The sequence below is a fragment of the Chrysochloris asiatica genome, unplaced genomic scaffold (assembly GCF_000296735.1).
Source record: "Chrysochloris asiatica unplaced genomic scaffold, ChrAsi1.0 scaffold00036, whole genome shotgun sequence".
Classification (NCBI taxonomy): domain Eukaryota; kingdom Metazoa; phylum Chordata; class Mammalia; order Afrosoricida; family Chrysochloridae; genus Chrysochloris; species Chrysochloris asiatica.
This window is the reverse complement of record NW_006408554.1, coordinates 2,542,200-2,562,378: the sequence shown is the minus strand read 5'-3', so window position 1 is coordinate 2,562,378 and position 20,179 is coordinate 2,542,200. Positions and strand designations below refer to the sequence as shown.

The following is a 20,179-nucleotide window of genomic DNA, read 5'->3' as shown; positions in this document are numbered from 1 at the left end:
ATGTTGCATCTGAGTAACCAATAAACAAATGAATCTGACTTTTGATTTTTAAGTTTATTGAGCTATAATCCACATTCAGTAAAAACTTACCCTTTTTAGTGTACAGCTCTGAGTTTAATAAATGCATACACCATGTCACCAGGATCACAATCAGGATCTTTTTCCATCTCTCCCCTCTAAAATTTCCACATTCCTGTTGTAGTGAATGCCTTCCTCCAAACACAAGCCTTGATCTATTATTAATCCTTAAGCCTTTTTGCTTTTCCAAATGTTATAAATGGGATCAGTGTGTAGCCTATTTAGTCTCATTTTTCTCACCAACCATAATGCAACTGGCACAGGGCACACAGTGAACAGAATAGTGGTAGGAATTGAAATGGGAGAGGCAGCCAGGAGCCAAATCACAGACAATATTGCATGCTGTAACAAAAATGTTCGCTATTATAATCTAAAGTCATTGGAAGGTTTTGAGCAGTCGTACAATGTGTTCTGATGAATGTTATCATTTCTGCTACTGTGTGGAAGATACTCTATAGTAGAAATAAAATAGAAAAAGAACCAGTTTATAAGGTAACTGGAATGATCTGGGTTTTAAAAGTTGGCAATTTAGACTAGTGTGGCAATGTTGGAGGTGTTGTACTTAGAGGAAGAAAATTCGGGGACTGGATGGAGCATGGGAAGAGAGCTAAGTCAAGGATGGTTCCAAGGTGCTCGGCCTGAGCAACAGGAAGGATGGTGGTGCCAACACTAGTTTAAACGTTTCCATTACCAGGAGGAAAGGAAAAGACAGGGGAGGAGAAAGGTAAATTTGGTAGGGGAAGCGGAAAATCACGAGTTCCATACATTTGGGTGCCATCAGCATAGAGATGATATTTAATTTAACCTTTCCTCTAACCATTATGCATATCAGCATTAATCTTTGAGAGAGCAATTACACTTAACAATCCCTGTCCTACTAATCTTTATTACAATTAACGAATACATGGGATAATACAATCCATATCACCAGGTTCCTAGGGCTAAATTTACACAAATAAGAAGATAAACTAAAAAGGACTAAGAGAGTCCTTCCTTTCTCACCTTTGTTTTTGACAGCTAAGAATCACTTCAGTTTCACAAATTCTTCTTCTACATTTCATATTTTCCCCTTAGAATACTTACTCTGCTTATTCCAGCTCTACAGGTTTAAATGAATTAAGAATGGAAGGCTTTATTTTTTAAGACTACCATAATTTTTCTTGACTTTTTTTTTTCCCTATTTACTAATATTTATAAATTAATGCATGAAAAAGCATTTAGTGGTCTATTTTTCCACCTTATGAGGTCAATTTTATGCTGTAGGCACAGTGAAGTTTTGTTTAGATAACCCTCAGGATGACGAGAGGGCAATGGTAACGCACTGTGGAAGAGCGAGAGGGTGTAGAGGAGAGGTTCACTTTGTTTATTTTCCTTGGGGAGCCCAGTTATCCAAGTACAAGGGAGGAGCGCTGATCACACCCCACCCATCTCTACTTTGTACCTCAGAGGCCACCAAAGTGCAGGTACACAATGATTGTTCTTGTCATGGCTCTCATCGTTCATTCACTCATCCATTCAACTACTGTTGTTGTTGTTGTTAAGTACCATTGAGTCGTTTCCAACTCACAGAGAACCTGCATAGGGTTTCCAAGGGAGTGGTTGGTGGGTTTGAATCGCCAACTTTGCAGTTAATAGTCCAGTGTTTATACTACAGTGCCATACAAGGGCACCATTCATCTGTTGGTGTTGATGTTGTTAAGTGCTGCTTTGTTGGTTCAGATTCATAGCAACCCTGTGTAGGGTTTCCGAGGCACAGCTGGTGTATTTGAACCACCAATCCTTCAGTTCAAACTGACCTTGTTGTCCAGTGCATTATCCTTCAGCGCCACACAAGGACTCTATTAGCAGTATATTTTCTGAAAGTCTCTTTTATCACGTTTTTAAAAGCTTAATGCGGCTACACAGGCACGAAGTGACTGACTTAAAAGTTTTCAAGAGGGAATTTAGTTTCAGAGTGTGCGGAGGCAGAGATGAGGACATGGAGCGATACAGCAGCTGAGGACTCTAGACTAATGGAAAGATAAAGGCTGGTGGCCAGGAGATGTGTGCTGGTGACCAGGAGGCAGGCTTGCAGAATGTGCCCTTTGGTTGTTTAAATGATTATATATATATTCCTGAGTGTTTTTGTATACACCCCCACCACCACCACCAAAAAACCCCAGGGGGAAATGAAGAAAATACATTTGAATAATGATGCACAAAGGAGATTGTAATCATTGCAATGAAATGATGAGTGTAAAACCGATGTTCTCCCATGTAAATGATCACTCACTTCACAATAAAAACTTAAAAAACAAAAAATCTTCATGCAAATGTATGGCCTATTAATAGGTGGTTTTGCATTAATATAATGTTTCTATTTACCTACCATTGGGTAAAATTTACATTTTCTTACCGATATAGTAGGAGAATTCTATGTACTGGTGTGCAGGTGGTGCACTGCACACCTCTCCGGAGCACCATTAATAGTTACTGTGAATTTTTCTATAGAAGAACTTTCTATTGGATAGCAGAAAGTTGCCTTGAAAGAGCAATGAAACGTCTTCCGACTTTGTAAAGGTACCAGATGGCTAACAGTAGCTCTGGATGTTGAATACTTTAGGACACAGGCTTGGTATAAGCCTGAGTCAACCTCTTTACTTTCCACACCAAGAAGCCAAGTCCCAAATAGCTGAAGAGACAAGGTCCTATAGCTAGCTCATGGAAAAGATAGCTGGGTTTGATCCCGGTCTCTAGTCCCAATCCAGAGCTCTTTTATAGTCACATGTCCCTCTGCTAGTGGTGGGCTGCTTTTTGTCAGGTGTATAATTTACTGTGACATTCTTTCATGGTTTTGCTCAGCCTAAGGAGAGACCTTGGTCAGGTACATAACTCATGTTGCTTTTGCTGTTTCTCTCTGACATGAGAAGACACAGAATTACAGAGATGGTTATTTGACAAATGATCAAAAGGGTGAAAATGCTGCAATTTAAACTCCGTGAGGGCAGAAACCATGTCTAATAATCTTACCAATTATTCTTAGCTCCCAGCATATAGCTTAACTATATGGTTTTATATAGGGAAATATAATGTTCTCTGTCAGCTATTTGGGACCATGCACCTAAGATCCCTTCTCCGTACACTGTTTTTTGAAGATGGAACATGCTTCATTGTAAAAACTTGAGAAGCACCGGAGAGATCTCTAAACTACTTTCTACATCAACATGCTATGACTTCATTTTTGCTTGGGATTGTTCAATCAGGAACAGGGAGCACTGTATTAGGTATGACAGAACAAGCTGCTATAGAATCCTAAAAAGTTAGCATTGGAATCTATTTTGAATGTCACTTATTCCTACTCCGTCATTTAACTATTCTAGGAAACAGACTCCCAAGGAGGTGATATGATCTACTCAAGTAGTCCTGGTATGGCACTATAGCATAAGTACCTTTCTGCTAACCACAAGGTCAGCAGTTCAAACCCACCATCTGTTCCTAGAAAACCCTACAGAGGGTAGCTATGAGTTGGAACTGACTAGTTGGCACTTAACAATAGCCTTAGCTGACTTATGCCATGGCTAATTCCACAAACTCAGATTTTGACCATCAGTTAGGTACTCTTTCCTGAACACTCCAATAACAGCAATCAACATACTATTACTGGAAACCCACAATGTTTTGAAACATTGTGAACTAGGAAGTTGCACTCTTACAAATGCTTTCCTAGGTTTGCTGGAGTTGGACAGTGATAAATCATGTGCTCGAGAAAATACACTATTGTGCTCTTCTGTCCTCTCCATGAAACAAGCAGTACTCAGATAGAAGGAAAGAAGATTAGGCAGACAAGACTATTAGAACTCCTCAGATTTATCAGGAAATGGACATGAACATGGGTTATGACTGTTCTGTGTGTGAGTGGTTAATTTAGAAAGCATAGCTGGTTAGTCATACAGTAAATTATGCACTCACTCTGACTCTACATTGGAAATTCTCTGATCTAGGCAGAATGTGCCCTTTGGTTGATCTAGGCCATTAGTAATGATTATTTGACTGAAAACATGTATTATAAACAGGATGTATTCTCAAGCTACTATCTAAACTATCAAAGGCATTTATTTATTAAGAAACAATATGCTTTTCAGATTTTCAGCTTTATTTCTGAAATAAAAACTTTAAAAGTAAAAACAACAACACTGGAACTTCAGTTGAATATCCCAACCTATGAGACTAAGTCAATAGTTCCTTAAAGTTCATATCCTACTTCATATATACTCTATGATGTTAAAGATTTTCCAACAGACCCATGTTAGTATATTAAGTATATTGTAGTGATACTGCAGTGGATCTACATTGTTTCACTGAATCTTCCTCCCATATTTAACTGTTAAAAATAAAAAGTAACCAGTAGGGCAATTCTTTCTTCCTTAGTAAAGGATTCAATACTTGAACTGATCATGAACCACTAATGTCAGAAGGTCACACACCGTTTGCCACTTTGTCTATCACAGCAGTAGACATATAACTGAATACACACAATCTTCTGAACACCACTTTTAAGAGGGAGACAGGTAAATTAGGCCCTTTCCTAATTGGTCTACATTTTAAGAAATATTTGAATAATTTCTGCAAAACACACTTCAAATATTTAAAACTATACTGAAGCCTCCAATATCTATGGAAATCTATTCTACTGTAAATCTGTTTGAGGTTATAAGGGAGTTTGGAAACTGCCAAGCAAAGGAACTCTGGTAGCATAGTGGTTACAAGCTGGGCTGTTAACCTCAAGGTTGGCAGTTCAAAACTACCAGCTGTTCTGTGGGACAAAGATGAGGCTTTCTGCTCCTGTAAAGATTTACAGCCTCGGAAACACTGTGCAGGGCTCACTATGAGTCGGAACCGACTCCACGATACATAACAACAAATACCAAGGGCTTTATATTATTATAGCTAGTAGAAAAGTTCACTATTAAAACTGTCTCAATCTTTACAGTCCAGCATTTTGTAGTGAATAATGCATAAAAGACAAGGGTTAGCATATGTCAAAGTTAATTTGATTCTGATAGAATTTTGTCAACTTGAATTTTCTCTCATCTTTGACTCTGTGTGTGTATGACTGCCACTTAGCTGGCAGTGACATTTCTCTATTCATACATTACATTATGGAGTTCTAGAGTGGCACTGTAGGATAAGCAGTGGACTGTTAACCACAAGGTTGGTGGTTCAAACGCACCAGCTGCTCCTTGGCCCTGACTTGACAGCACTTAACACCACCACCAACACATTACATTATAGACCCTATAAAACCTCTGTTACATATATATTATTATATCATGCTCCTTTTAAATTTGTGACATTAAAATTAAACTGATTTGTACTTTAGGGAGGAAATAACATTACTACAACTTTATTTTTATTTTAGCTAAACACAATCAATCTTTATTAAAACCACATGGATAGTAGGACATTAAATAGAAGAGACTGCGTATATTGGCAAGGGGGAAGGAGGAAGGAGCGCTAGGAAATTTTCCATCCTCTTATTTATCTATTTCCAAAAAAGTTCTTTAAAGCAGATTTCTTTTAATTCTATGCTAATAAAGAATAGTGTTGCTTTTGTGATAAACTAATAAAAAATTTCTTGTAGGATGAAATGAGACTCACATTGATTAGAGACACATTTGCTTTATGAGCTACAACTTGCTCAATTTGTTAACTGTGTATAGATTTAAACTATTAAGATAGGGTGAAAATCTTGAATTTGTGAGGAAAACAATGAAAATGTAGCATTAGTTACTTGTTTGAGGTTTTAGTCTAATTGTTGTACATGTCTACATACATGATTACAGATTATGTATATGGACTATAATTACAGACTTTAGCCTATATATGTTTTGTCATGAACAATATGTATTGGACTGAAAAATACAACAATAGATAGTTTAATAATCAACTTTTTTTTTAAACCTTTAGGGTTTAAAAATGGTCACCAGTTTCCCTGGAGGTAGTAAACGTCTTCCTATGAATCCATAAAGGTAGGTTAAAACTTAAATCAAGTCGATGTACAAAGTCCTGTTTTCCAAGAACTTTAGAGATTTTGTTATAAAAATATTTTTTCCAAGTTAACTTGGGTAAAAAGATTTGATAACAGCTCTGTTTTACTGTGCCATATTTCCTGAGCAAATTAAAAGCTCCCTCAGTGTCTATCAGTTCAGGAATGTGGAACTGTTATTTATTATGCTTCATCTAGATATGATGGGGGGGGGATGAAACTTACAACAGGTTTATGCAAAAGCCAATAAATGGTGACATTATAACAGCTATAGTTCATAATCTTTTATGGTACAGTAAAGTATTATATCTGATATAGTGCTATTGTAAAAATGCTCATTTTTAATTTAGTAAAATAAAACCACCCTTTTCACATCAATTTAAAGTCTATATAAAAGACAAGGCACTCTCCTAAATATACAAAGTGAAAGTGTGCAAGCTTACCTGTCAGCCAGTTTATTACACTTCTATACTTTCTTCTAGAGTAATGAAAACTAGAAGGGACAAAAATGCCATAAAGCAGTTTCAGATGAACAGATAAGCTTCAGACTTCAGTTTCATCAATGAGTGGGATATTATTACTAAAATGTTTTAACATCTTTTTTTTTAACTGTATCCATGACACATCTGTATGAACCTAAAAAAATACATATATCCAATATTGTACATATACAGTTATACCTCAGAGAGATTCTGTGTTCAGCTATAGACCACTGCAACAGAGACTATCACAATAAAGCAAATCACATAAATGTGTTTTGTTCCCCAGTGTGCATAAAAGTTATGTTTATACTACACAATACTCTATTAAGTGTATAAAAGAGCATTATGAAAAAGTTATAAATATTGTGAGATTTATCAAAATGTGACATAGAGGCAAAGTAAGCATATGCTATTGGAAAAATGACACAGATGGACTTGATCAATACAGCATTGCTATAAACTTTCAATTCATAAAACACACACAAGTATGTGGGAAGTGGAATAAAGCAAAGCTAAATAAAATGAAGCAATCCTGCATAACTCCTATATAAAAGATAAATATGAGGGTGCTTCACAGTTTGTGGGAAAATGGAATGAAAAGCCAATGGACTCTTCTGCTGCCATTTTAAACCCAGTTCCATACAATGCTTTGCGCGTCAGTGCCCCCTGCCGACCGCTCCTCCACAGTGGAGGATATGAACCAGTGCACCAAAATAGAGGAATTCACAGAGGGATCCAAGAAAAAAGCGAGCAAGCATCAGCAGGATGATGAAAAGATGTTTATTGGAGGCTGAGCTGGGATTCAAGCAAGAACGACCTATTTGTCTCAATTTGGAGAGGTTGTAGAATGCACAATTTTAAAACAGAGCCAGTCACTGGACAGTCAAGAACATTTGGATTTGTGCTTTTCAAACATGCTGCTAGTTTTGACAAGGTTTTGGAAGTGAAAGAACACAAAATGGATGTCAAATTAATAAACCTCATAAGGGCCAAAACTTTAAAAGGGAAGGACCCTCCCCCCAAAGGTTTTTGTGGATTGAGTCCAGATACTTTTGAAGAACAACTTTAAGAATATTTTGGTGCATTCAGACAGACTGAAAATATTGAACTTCCTATGGATAAAAAAAAAATGAGAGAGGATTTTGTTTTATCACATATACAGATGAAGAGCCAGTAAGAAAACTGTTAGAAATCAGGGGTCATCAAATGGGTTCTAGGAAGTGTGAAATCTAAGTCGCACAGCCTAAAGAGTTACATGGACAGCAACAGCAACAACAGAAAGGAGGAAGAGGTGCTGCAGCTGCTGGGCCAAGTCAGAGCCCAAACTGGAACCAAGGATTTAATAACTATTATGGTCAAGGATACGGAAATTACAATAGTGTGTATGGTGGTGACCCAAACTACCATGGCCATGGCGGGTGTGGTTATACTGGGTAGAACTATGGGAACTATGGATATGGACAGGGATAGGCAGACTACAGTGGCCAAGGAATCTCGAGGAGGTGACAATCACCAAAACAATGATCAGCCATACGAAAGGAGGACATTGGAGAAAACAGGAGGAGATGCTAAAGTAACCTATCTTGGCAGGATGACATTGAAGACTGGTCTTCTGTTGATCTTAAGAGCACTTTTTGTAAAAGACTTTTAGAGTACAAGACATAATTGTGTCCAATTGTATATAGCAGCCACTTAGTTTTCTTTGTTTTTACTTTGACCTTTGTTATGTTTTGATTCAATGTGGATTTGTGTTTACACAAATTTTATTTCTATGATTTCATGTTAAACCTCAAATAAATGCTTCCTTATGTGAAGAAAACAAAAGGTACAGAGAGAATTGCTACTATACACTTAATATACTCACACAGGTCTGTTGAAGAGATGTTAGCATCATAAATATATAGGAAATATAATATGAACTTTAATAACTATTAACTTAGTCCCACAGGTTGGGATATTAGTGAAATTAAATTCTAGTGTTGTTGTTTTCACTTTGAAGCTTTATTAGTGAAATAAAATAGAAAATATGAAAAATATATTATTTTCCCCCTCTTGTGTCTTTGTCTTTGAAAAATATTATTACTTTATTTTGTTGTTTGTTCTTGCCTTTTTTTGGTCCTACCTGGCGGGAGATAAAAACTGCCCATGCTTCCCACCCACACCTCATGCAGTCCCATCCAATAGGTGAGGGCCACCATCCATGAGCTCCTGCACCATCTGATCAACACCAGCCCAAATGAATTTACATGACCAGAGAACTGTGCACATACTTTCATCCTCTGTCATACCCACCAGGAGACAGTCCTGCCAACCTAGCAAGCAGAGTAGCACACCCAACCCATTTGCTCAGATATACAAAAACAAAACAAAATCTGAGAAAAATATAATAACATACAATCACCAATTAAATATAACAACTATGTGTCAAAGATAACACATAATCTCAGTTCACATGAAGAGGCAAAATAGAGTGACTCAAACAAGTAACCATAACAGAGATCCAAAAAATCTTCCTGAGGAAGAAATGTCATCAGAACTACCCAATAACAAATTCAAAAGAATGAAATTTATGTATCTTCATCGGACTGAGAGGAAATTTCAGACAAAGTAAAGGAAAACACAGATAAAACACTAGGAGAATTCAAGAAGAAACAAGAACAAATTGAAAAAACAAATTAAAAAAATTAGAAACCATACAAAAATAGAAACTCAGAAGATTAGTACTAGGAATTCAGAAATATATAATATATTCAAAGGGCAAACTAGAAGAACGAAACCCATGTTAAGACAGAATTAGATACACTGAAAACCAATCCCTCAATATTCATTGCATAGCAAGACCTTGTCTCAGCTACTTTGCATGTTATCAGGAGAGATCAGTCCCTGGAAAAAGACAAGCTATCTGGTAAAGCAGATGATCAGCAAAGAAAGGAAACCCCTCATCAAGATGGAATGACACAGTGACTGTAACAATGGATTAAAGATGGAACTGATCATGAGGATGCTGCAAGACTGCACGTATTCTGTTCTGCTGGACAATTGGTTGCCAACAGTTAGAACTGACTCTATGGCACCTAACAACAACAATAACAACAACAACAGAAAAACAACTAGAAAAAATGAATGAGAAAAAAAAATGAATAATGCCTAAGAACCGTATGGGACACATGTGACAGGAATTACAGAACAGAAAGAAACCCCCTACCCCCATCCCCCTCCAAAAAAAAAAGCACAGAGAAAACTGGCGAAGAATTTTTGGAAGAAAACTTCCCTAATATTGTGAATGAAGGAAAGACATGCATTTAAGAGGCTGAAAAAGGCCAAACAATATAGACCCCAGAAGAAAATCATCAAGACATATCATAATCAAACTTTCTAAGTCAAAGACAAAGAAAGAAGGCTGAAAGCAGCTAGGAAAAATCAAAACGTTAGCTACAAAGGAGAAACATTAAACTGAGCTTGGATTTCTTGATAAAAATCACAAAGGCAAGAAGGCAATATATAAAATGCTGAAAAAAGAAAAGAAAAATGTCAACCAAGAATTACATATCCAGTAAAACTGTCCTTCAATGTGACTGTGAAATTAGGATGTTCACAGATAAACAGAAATTAAGGAAATTTGTAAAGACCATATCAACATTACAAAAATACTACAGTGTTTGTAAGAAAGCAAACCAACAGTGGCAGACAACAACCTAAGATTAACCCACATGACAGCATTACCCAGAATGTACCTCAGACAGAAGTATTAAAAGCAAAATAAATCTACAGGTCTGACAATATGTAATCAGAGATACCTATTTGTATATGAGGGCAACTACAAATAAAAAAAGAGAATAAATAGTGTAGAAACAGGACCTCCACAAAGAGAGGAAGTCAAAATGATTTCAAAATAGAAGAGACTGCATTAAACTTCGGAAGAAAATAATAAATTACAGGGTAGCCTGAAAGAAAATCAATAAACCTCATTAAAATGAAAACAAAGACAATCAAATCATAAAGATTTAGTAAAGACTAAAACAGCAGCAATGAAGGAAATGATAAGAAAGCCCACAAACAAAATGAACTCAGCACAGAAAATCATGTGGAACAAAGAAACCAACAGCAACACACACAAAAAAACAAAATGATAGCAATAAATTCAGTGTCTATGGATATTTACACTGAATGCAAGTAGACTAAATGTACCTGTCAAGAGACAGTGAGTAGCAGAATAGACAAGAACACTGGACCATCAATATGCTGTCTTCCAAGAGACATATATTACACATAAAGACCAAAAAACCTAAAAGTCAAAGGATGTAAAAAACATATCAAGTAAATGGCAATTAAAAAAGAGCAGGAGTGGCAATTCAACTTTTTGATAAAATAGAATTCAGGGTAAAAACTAGCATAAGAGACAACATAAAGATAATTGTTTTTGTTGTTAAGTACCGTGGAGTCGGTTCCAAATCATAGTGACCCCGCACAGGGTTTCTGAGGCTGTAAACCTTTACGGGAGCAGAACACCTCATCTTTCCCCGGCAGAACCACTGGTAGTTTTGAACCACCGACCTCAGGTTAGCAGCCCGATTCATAACCACTACGCTACCAAAGCTCCATTACACAAAGATAAAAGGGTCACTGAACAAGAGGACATGACCATAAGAAATATCTATGCACCCAGTGAAAAAAACTCAAAATACATGAATCAAACTTTAACAGAATTGAAGAGAGAACTAGACAACACAATAATAGAAGACTTTAATATGCCACTTTCGTTAAAGAACAGAACTATTAGAAAGAAACTCAACAAAGAAAAAGAATTAAACAACATAGGCAACCAACTTGACCGCAGAGACTTATACAGAATACTCCACCCAACAACAGCACAATATACACTTTTTTGCACTGCACATTGAACATTCTTCAGAATAGACCATATACTAAGCCACAAAGCAAGCCTCAATACATTTTAAACATCGAAATACTACAAAGCGTCATCTCAGATCACAATGCGATCAAATTAGAAATCAACCCCTGATCAAAGGGGGAAAAAAATACATGGAAACTAAAGAACACCCTGATTAAACATTACTGGGTCATAGAAGAAAAATTTTAAATGAAACAAAATATTCCTTGAATCAAATGAGAACGTAAATACAACATACCAAAACCTTTGGGACATCACAAAAGCAGTGCTCAAAGGGCAGGAAAAGTACAGTTAAAAATAAAACAAAAAACCCCAACATCTTAATCAGACATCTCCAACAATTAAAAAAAGAGCAGCAAAATAAAACTACAATTACAAGAAGCAAAGAACTAATAAGTATTAGAGCAGAAAAATGGAAAAGAATCAACACAACTAGAAATTGTTTCTTTGAAAGGATTAACAAAATTAACAAATCACTGACAAATTTGACCAACCGAAGATGCTGCAAACAACTTAAATAAGAAGTGAAATGGGTGACATCACAACAGAACAAACTAAAATTAAAAGGATAATAACAAAATACTATAAAATTTGCAAAAGTAGAAGAAATAGACACTCCCTAGCTAAAACAGCATAGACTGAGGTAGGAAATGTGAACAGAACTATAACAAAAGAAGAAAAAAAAATTTTTTTTTTATCAAAAACTTCCCAACAAAAAAGTCCAAGCCTAGACAGTCTCACTGGCAGATCTACCATACATTATGTCAAGAGGAGCTGACACCAATGCTCCTAGTCAAGACTATGAAAAAGCATGTAATACATACTGGCATGGCTTGAACTGCGTCTCCCCCAAAGTATCTGTCAGATTGGTTGGACTATGATTCCAGTGGTTTGGCAGTTACATGATAATTCTCCCTGATGTGATCTGATATGATAAATGAGTAAGAGATGAACGGTGAGATATTTTGTTGTTAAGTGCCACTGAGTTGGTTCTGATCCACAGTGACCATGTATAGCGTTTCCGAGGAGCAATTGATGAGCTTAAACTGTCAACCTTGTGGATCAAACCGACTTTGCAGTCCAGCTCATTAACCTACAGCGCTACATCAGGACCTCATACACCTCCCTTAATCCTACCATGGCTCTGATCTGATGTACGGGAGATTCCCAAGGTTGTGGCATGCAATGCCGTTTATCTTACAACAGATAAAAGACGAGAGATACGAACAGAAAAAGAGGGACCCAATACCACCAAGAAGTGAAAAGAGCCAGGAATGGAGTGTGTCCTTTGCATCTGGGGTTCCTGAACTGTGACACTCCTAAATCCAGGGACAAATGATGTCAAGACACATTGAGATCTCCAAGATATGATGGGCGTATAGATGCTTAAAGGAGACAAGGACCTTTCCCCAGAGTCTATACTCTGAATTCAGACTTCCAGCCTTCTAAACTATCAAAGAATAAATTTCTGTTTGTTAAAGTCATCCACTTGTAGCATTTCTGTTATAGCAGCAGGAGATAACTAAGATAGAATTTGGTACCATGAGAGTGGGGTGTTGCTGTAACAGATATATAAAACGTGGAAGTGGTTTTTTTTTTTTAATTGTATAAAGAGCAGATTGGAAGAGAACTACCTAATAGCAAAAACCTAGATTACCAGAAGAGACTGTTGAAACTACGGATGCCAATGGGAATTCTGATGAGGACTCAGAAGGAAGTGAGAATTGTTAACACTGGAGACACAGTAACAAACAGGGGCAGAGAAAGTGCTGCAGCAGCACAAAAGCCAGCCCACTGAGTTAGAGAGCGGAGTGCCTTCTTGTAGGAAACTTCCTGGCAGAGCAGGGTGACTGTGGGCACTTGTTGGAAAGTAAGGCTCTCTGACCCACAAAGCAAGAAAGCTGTCTTCTGGTCAAGACTTACTAGAGGAGTAGGGTGCCTCTGGTCACTAGTCAGTAGAGCTAAAGAGCTTTGTACCACTTTCTAGAGAAGAGCAGAGACCAAGCTGACCTCTTCTAGAGGTCAAGGAGCATGGGAAGTAAAGCTGCCTCTGGGCTCTCAAAAATAACCTTTAGGAATCCTAAGGGTAGGGCCACAGTTTCTTAAGTTTCAAGGAGTCAGTTTCTTCACCAGTTGGGTTCTGGAGTATTGGACTGCCATCATTATGCGGCCTCTGCTCAAAGATGAGGGGAATGGGGCTGCCATGTGTGAGCAGGCAGAACAGTAGGGCCTGGCAGAGTCAAGAGGGTAGAGTCACTACTCATATGGACTAAGAGAATGGGGCCGCCCAAAGCCAAAGGAGGGGAGTTGCCACTCCAGTGAGTCTGCAAGGCAGAGCTGAAACCCAAGAATTCAGAGTGCACAGCCAAAATCCCAAACTGTAAGGAAGGGTCATTTGCTGAGACAGTCTCAGAGAACAGGGTTGTTTGTTGGTTTTCCTAGCTTTGAGAGCTAATGTAAATTTTTCTGCTGGGTTTTTAACTTGGTTATTGGTTGTTATGTGCCATCAAGTCAATTCCAACATATAGTAACCCTATATACAACTCTATATATACAAGAGAAGCAAATACCACCTGGTCCTGGCCATCCTCATAATTACTGCTATGCTTGAGCCCAATGTTGCTGCCACTGTGTCAATCCATCACATTGGGGATCTCCCTCTTTTTCTCTGCCCCTCCAATTTATGAAACATGATGTCCTTCTCCAGGGACTGGTCCCTCCTGATAACATGTCCAAAGTATGAGAGACGAAGTCTAGTCACCCTGGCTTCGAAGGAACATTTTGGCTGTACAGTTTGCTACAGCCATCTACTTGTGGTATATCAGTTATAATAGCACTAGATAACAAAGACACTTGTAAATTCATTGTATGAAATGAGCATAAACCTGATGTACTTTGTTGTACATGAGCATAAACCAAAACCAGGCAAAGATATCATTAAAGAAGAAAATTACAGACCATGAACATACACAAAAATTCTCAATAAAATCCTAGCCCTTAAAATCCAATAACATATCAAAAAAATAATACAACATGACCAAGTATGATTCATTCCAGACATGCAAGGATGGTTCAGTATTAGAAAAACAATCAACAAAATCTATCACACACACACACATACACACACAAAAACCCCACATGATTATATTAACATAGAAAAAGCATGTGACAAGACCCATATTCCGGACAAATATGCTCAATAAAATAGGAATGGAAGGGAAATTCCTTAGCATAATTAAGGACACACACATATAAATTTATATACAAACATTCTTTGGAGTCCTGGGGTGGCCCATAGGATAAGCAATCGACCTCAAGGTCAGTTTGAACTGCAAGGTTGGTGGTTCAAACTCAGCAGCCGCTCCTCGCTCACTATGAGTAGGAATCGACTCAATGACACCTAACAACAAACAACAACATGTATTCAAAACTAACAGCATCATTAGTCTCAAGGGAGGGACTGTGAAAGCATGCCTCTTGTGAATAGGAAGCAATGAAGGATGTTGTGTGTCACCATTCCTATTCAATATTGTGCTGTAAATCTCAGCCAGTGCTATAAGGCAAGTAAGTGAAATAAAAGGCATCCAATTTGGCAAAGAGGAAATAAAATTACTTGTATTTACAGATGATATGATTCTATATGTAGAAAATCCCAATGATCCAGTAAGAAAGTAACTGGAACTAATGGAAAAATTCAGCAAAATAGCAGTGTATACGGTCAACATACAAAAATCATTCAGATTTCTTTACACTAACAAAAAGAACTCTGAAAAGGAAATAAGGAAAACAATCCCATTTACAATGTTGTTGTTAGGTGTGATCGAGTCCGTACCGACCCATAGCGACTTATGCACAACAGAATGAAACACTGCTCGATCCTGGGCCAATAGTTACTCAAAAAATGAAATACTTAGTAATAAATCTAACCAGAGAAACAATCTGTATTAAAAAAAAAAAAAACCTATAAAACACTACTATAAGAAACCAAGAGACCTATATAAATGGAAGAATATACTATACTCCTAGGTAGGAAGCAATCTATAGATATACTGCAATCTCAATCCAGGTTTTAGCATCATTCTTTAAAGAGACATAAAAACTAATCACCAACTTCATATGGAAAGGAAAAAGACCCTGTATAAGCAAAGAACTGCTATAAAACTTCACTCAATCCACAATAAAAAGTTAAAAAACAAAAACAAAACTACTACAGAAGAACAACAAAGTACAAAGCCTCACACTTCCTGATCTCAAAATCCACTACCACACAGACACAGAAGTCAAAATAGCCTGCTGCTGGTACAATGACAGACACATAGACCAATGGCATGAAAAGAATTGGGAAATCAAAAGTAAATCCATCCACCTACAAACAGCTGAGCTTTGATAAATAACTGAAACACATTAAATGGGGAAGAGAGTCTCTTAAGCAAATGGTGCTGGCAAAACTGGAAATCCATTTGCAAAAAAAAATGAAAAAGGGCCCATATCTCACACCATATACAAAAATTAACTTAAGATGGATCAAATACCTATAGATTTTAGATAAAAAATCTAAAACTATAAAGACGACCTAAGAAAAAATGCAGATAAACTTAGGGGCTCTAATACATAGTATAAATACACTATTAAACATAACTGAAGGAGCTCTGGGAGAGTAATGGTAACCAGTTGGGCTGCTAACCTCAAAGTCTCCAGCTGGAAACTGCCAGCTGTTTTGCGAGAGAAAGATGAAGCTTTCTGTTCCCAACATTTACAGCCTTGGAAATCCTCTGTAGGGTTGCTCTGAGTGGGAACCAACTCCATGGCACACCACTACCATCACCATCACCACCACCACCACCATCACCAAACATAACTGAAAACACACAAGTAGTAGAATACAAACTTGATGGCTAGGACCTCTTAAAAATTAGATACATGCATCAAAAGTTTTCTCTAAAAGAGTAAAAAACAGAACCCAAAGACCGGGAAAAAATTTTTTGGCAATGACACACTGGACAAGGCACTAATCTCCAAAATTTATAGAAAACATGAATACCTTAACAACAAAAAGACAAAAGACCAATTTAAAAATGGTCAAAGGACATGAACAGACACTTGAAAGAAGACATTTTTATAGTCAAAAAACACATAAAGAAATGCTTGCAATCATTAGCCATTAAAGAGATGCATATCAAAACAACAATGAAGTATCATCTCACCCCAGATTTAAGAGTAAAGTTAAACAACAACAATTGCTTGTGAGGCTGTGCAGAGACTAGAATCCTTATGCACAGCTAGTGGGCCGTAAAAGAGTACAACCACTGTGGAACATACTTCCTTCGACAGGTATGCCATATTATACAGCAATCTTACTAGTAGGTATATCCTAGAAAAGCACGAGCTGTGGCACTATTTACAACAGTAAAAAGATGGAAACAACTTAAATGTCCATTACATTAGAATAGATAAGTCAGCTTTGGGGCATACACACAATGGAATACTATACAACACTAGAGAATAAAAATGGTTCTGAGAAACACCTCATATCACAGATGAACTTGGAGATTAGTCACAAAAGGACAAATATTATATGAGACCAGTATTATGAAAAGTCAAGAAAATGTTTTCACATAAAAAACAATTGTTCTTTGATGTTTACCAGGGGTGAGAGTAGAAGGGAAGGTAAATCACTAACTAGAGGGTTGTTACTGTTGAGTGCCATTGAGTCTGTTCTGATTCATAGCAACCCTGTTTACATGGAGTAGACATATATTAATTTGGGTGAAAGGAAAGGCAATATATAATAAGAGGGAACTCAGCAAGAAATGTTGAAGACAAAATAAGACACTGGGAGAAGAACAAGAGTTAGACACACAGAGGTAAATACTCTTACACAATCCTGCAATGATAAAAATGTAGGATGGATGCATAGACAGACACACAAGCTTAACAGGTGTGGGAAATGTATGAATGAATGAATGAATATATAAATATATATATATAGGTTTAACAGAATTTATTTCTACATATATATTTATCTATGCTGCAAATATATCCATGAATACAGTAAAGTATACAGGGGACAAAGTTATGAAAAATTTTTTTTTTTTTTGGAAAACATTGAGAGAATGAGTTAACTAATCTTGGGGGCTCTGGACCATAGTCTAAAGGGACATCAAGGTCAACTGGTATAGGATAGTTCAAAAATCAATGTTCTACATCCTACTTTGGAGTCCTGGTGTGGCACTGTGGGTTAATACGCCAGACTACAAAGCCGTTTGAACTGCAAGGTCGGCAGTTCAAGCTTACCAGCCACTCCTTGGAACTCAGGGTTGCTACAGGTTGGAACCGACTCAATGGCACTTAACAACAACAACACAACATCCTACTTTGTTGTTGTTTCTAAGTACTGTTGAGTAAATTCTGACTGATATTGACCCTGTACAGAGTTTCTGAGGAGCAGTTGGTGGGTTTGAACCTCCAATCTTTTGGTTCGCAGTCCAGTGATTATCCTACAGCACCACACCAGGATTCCATCCTACTTTGGTGAGTAGCAACTTGCATCTGAAAAGCTTGTGAGCGGCCATGTACAGTACAACTATTAGTCTCTTCCCACCTGGAGCAAAGAAAACTGAAGAAAACCAAGGATACATGGAAACAGTTAGTCATAGGGCTAATGGAGCACATGAACCTTAACCTCAACTTCCAAGACTCTGAGACCAGAACTAGATGGTGACTGTCTAGTTCTGCTGACTTCTCTGAAAAAGATCGTAATACAGGGTCCTTGATCGAGTAGAAGAAAAATGTGGAACAAAACTCAAAATCATAAAGGAAGAGAATTTTTGGTTGATGGGGTGAGACCCCTGAGACTATGGCCCTTAGTCACACTTCAGGTCTGGAACTGAACCATTATGGATTGGTATTCAGACAATCCTATAAAGTTAACAATAACACTAGAAGTCAGGCACTCTTTAGAATAATAAACTATTTGAGATAAAGAGAGCAACATTTGTCCAAGGATGAAGTTAAGAAAAGTTAGGAAACAAAGAAGACTAGAAATGACAAACACCAAGAGGAAGTGGGATACGTGATGGTACACTTGTGGGGGCTGCAATCAGTGACATGAAACAAAATGTGTATGAACTGTTGAATGGAAAACTGATATACTCTGTAAACCTTCACCTAACAGACGATTGTTGCTGCTGTTAGTGCCGTTGAGTCGGTTCCGAATCATGGCGATCATGTATAAAGGGGCAGTTGGTGGGTTTGAACTGGTGACCTTGTGGTTCACAGTGTAGTATTAATCTTACAGCACCACGTTAGGAGTCCAAATATAGTTACTGGTGTGGTAATGTAGGATCAGCACTAGACTACAAACCACAACGCTAGCAACTGAAACTCACCAGTTGTTCCTCAGAAACCCTATGCAGGGTTGCTGAGTTGGAACCCACTTGACAGCACTTACAAAAACAACATGTAAACATTGTGAATGCCCTGTAAATCAGATAAATATATGTGAATATATCTATGAAATTATTTGAAAAGGACTCCATTTTGGATTAAACAAACATAAAATTATACACACACACACACATATACAAGTCCTAAGAAAGATGCATACTTAAAGCATATGACAATTTCCTTTAATAAAAACTTGATATGGCTCTCTTCACTTACATATTTTCTTCTCAGAAATAAAAATATTGGAGTTCATAAAACTGAATTTCAAAAAAATAACATTTTGAAATTCATCCTTCTAAATCTAAAAATGCTTCCTATGACTCAAAGCATCAGCAGGAGTTAGGAATCTTAGAACATCAAGTTGAAATAAGTAGGGTAATAAAGTCCCATTAAGCTCTTAAAGCACAAATCTTCAGAATTGACAGGGCAAAAATCTTTCTGCTAGAACAAAGCAGTGTGTTTTTACAAATGTGACCCTAAAAATTTCAATATACTAACGTCATACAACCTTGATTTTGATGAAATAAAAATGACTAAAGATAATTTTTAAAGATTACAAAAGCCATTTCCTATGTTCACTTTAGTATATAATTGTTTATAAATCCTATCACTATTGTTTCACTTCAGTACTCTAAGATATAAGCAGCCAATCTTGATTTTTATCCTACCTTAGTCAATCTTCTGGAGTCCTGGTGAGGCACTGTAAGGAAATCACTGGACTGCTAGCCGCAAGATTGGCGGTTCAACCCCACCAGCCGCTCCTCAGAAACTATACCAGCTCACTACATGTCAGAAGTGATTCAGTGACACGTAACAACAATGGTGCATCTTCTGGACTTACAGTACATCAACTGTTCTCAACTGACATGCTATTTCTTATCTCATGGATCTACAAATATTCCACCAAATGGTGGGTCAGAAATTTAGACATACATCAATTCAATACTGTGGTTTCCTTGAAGCTTGCAAATATATAATAATTTTTATTTAAAACTGCTTACTATTTTGATTTGTAACCCTATAAACCCAGACAGTATACTACACTACTGCATTCTGACAATGAACTGCTCATATAACTTAAGGAAAAACAAACAAAACTTTTTAAGCCTTGTTGTTAAGTGGCTTCTCATAGCAACCCTGTTATTAGGTTACCAAGGAGCAGCTGGTGGCTTGAACCAATTTTGCGGTTAGCAGCTCAGTGCTTATCCTATAGCTCCACACCTAAGGGCAATATAT

At 37.2% G+C, this 20,179-nt stretch overlaps 1 protein-coding gene and 1 pseudogene across 2 annotated transcripts in view; one reads left to right on the top strand and one right to left on the bottom strand.

Moving 5' to 3' along the window:
- The window catches only part of STAU2 (staufen double-stranded RNA binding protein 2), a 473,318-nt gene that overhangs the window by 139,964 nt on the left and 313,175 nt on the right, over nt 1–20,179 (bottom strand). The window lies entirely within an intron of this gene.
- LOC102814400 lies at nt 7,230–8,236 on the top strand (annotated as a pseudogene).